The sequence below is a fragment of the Limulus polyphemus genome, unplaced genomic scaffold, assembly GCF_000517525.1.
Source record: "Limulus polyphemus unplaced genomic scaffold, Limulus_polyphemus-2.1.2 Scaffold7147, whole genome shotgun sequence".
NCBI classification, from domain to species: domain Eukaryota; kingdom Metazoa; phylum Arthropoda; class Merostomata; order Xiphosura; family Limulidae; genus Limulus; species Limulus polyphemus.
The window spans coordinates 5,673-8,148 of NW_013672757.1; positions in this window are offsets into that span (position 1 = coordinate 5,673).

Here is a 2,476-nt window from a genome sequence, read left to right on the forward strand (position 1 = left end):
GTTTTTTTTTCACAAAACAATCACAGATGTCTAACAAACTTATTCCTCAGGTATTTATTTATTTATTAAAAGTTTAAATATTGTTATCATACTTCACATAATTGTTTATAAAGTTAACCAACTTTATACTGTTACATACAAGTTTAATCCTTTTCAAACCTACCTTTCAAGTGCTAAAAGTGACTTCAAAAGGTTCTTCCTTCGATACTAGAAACCCTCATCCATGTTGCACACAGTAACCTGCTGTTGGTGACCATGACAGCAGCTACAGGACAGTGGAAGAGGTCTTCACGAAACAGTCAATATATCTTAGGAGTGAACTTAAGTACTTCCCTTCTTCAATGAATAAGCTTCACTGAAATGGTTGTGACACATGATTTCTTTTCAGTTGCTGAAGAGAAACTGAACTTTGTATGCTTGAAAGCAAAATTCCAAGCTGAGGAGGAATGATAGTCTCTGTTAATGTCATGCTAAAATTTGAGTGACTGTCTGATATGTTAACTAAAAATGAGCATGTCTAAGTGTCCAGTTTCATTCCTGAGAAACTTTAATGTCCAAATGTTTTTTATTTTCCCCCTAAGAAAAATTTCAAGTTGAGTTGTTTTATAACAATAAATTGAGTTCCATGTTCATGACCTTAAGTGATGGAAACAAAAATACTTTTATTGAATGTAGTATTAATACAGTCAGGCAACAAAATATGAAAGACAATAAAAGTTACCACAAATTGTGTCACTGAATCAATTAAAAAAAAAAAGTTAAACTTACAGGATTTGGCTAAAGTCACAAATAAACCATTCATATTTTTAGACAAGTTACGTACTTATTAATGGACACACCAATCATTAACGTATATATAAAAAGTCATGAACAATCATAAATTTTCTACGAAGGAACTTGCCAATCATTAATTTGACAGAAAAATCACATCAATTACTGATAATATAGGGAAATTATTTACCAATTATTGATCAAAAACATTGTGAATCATAAAATGATAATATAGAATCAATGAATCGTACCAATCGTGGGTTTATAGATTAATAATGTCTTGATCACAAAATTTCTAAAGTCATGGACGAAGCACTCAGATTTATAAATAGAAGTGATGTAAAATTCATACAACTCATAAATCATAGTATATAACCAAAGAAGTCTCAATTTCTAACTGACAACGGCCTGTAAGATGAATGTTTTGTATCATACATTGCTTCTGGCACTTGACACACTCGCATACTGGTGGACAAGTTTGATTCATCTACAGTAGCTTGAAGGTTACATTTCTAACTGCAAGCATCTGTATTAACTTTTTTAAACTACCACGAGTGAGTATTACCCTATTATTAAAGATCAGATGGCCTGGCAAAGCATTATATCTAGCAAGATAAAAAATAATTTATGAGAAACAATACATAATAAACATTAACTTTGAAACAAGGGGGATTAAAATTAGCAGGGATCTAGAAACACCCTTTGATTTATCCAATTCATTTTCTGATGATTTGTAAGTTCACTTTATCCTATAAGTTAAAAACAACAGCTATGCATCTTTCCAAGAAAACCACTAACAAAATAAAAAATATATATAAAACCAAACTAAAACAAAAATGGTCATATTAAACCAGTTCTTGTTTTTAAATAACTTGTACCCTCCCAAACAACATCTTTGAGTATACAGATAAAAGATACATTTCTTTGAGGGTGGGGGTGGTACAACAGACTAATTTAGAAACAACATTTTAAATCTTATCCTCCTTATGAAGAAAATAGAAAACTTTGATAAAAGTTCACCACTGAGCACCAGTTATAAGTACAAAAACAGAGAAGCACCATCTGTGCTTGCGAAATCTGGAAGTTGACTAATACGTTTTCTATGGAATACCAACAAAATTTGGTTTTATTTATTGGCAAAAACAGCAGATATATCCACAAAGATCGTACAAAACTGTGATTTTTCTTAACCATTTAATGAATATCATGGTTTTTTGGGGTTTTTTTACTATAATCCTTACAAAAGTTACCTCACATAAAATAGTACTGGATGAATTTATAAAACTTTTTGTTACTGTATGATCAGAAGTAAAAATAATTACTGGAATGTTTCGTAGACTTGAAGTATAAAAATATCTTAAAGAACACTTATTATGTTGAATTAAATTCCAGCTAGACTTCCCTATCTTGAAGAACACTTAGTATGTTGAATTAAATTCCAGCTGGACTTCCCAGTACACGGCCAACTACACACACCAACTGAAGCTTGAATTCCTAGCACAGGGCCAGCTACACACAAACAAACTGAAGCTTGAATTCCTAGCACAGGGCCAGCTACACACACACACAAACTGAAGCTTGAATTCCCAGCACAGGGCCAGCCACACAAACACAACTGAAGCTTTAATTCCCAGCACAGGGCCAGCCACACACACACCAACTGAAACTTTAATTCCCAGCACAGGGCCAGCCACACACACACTAA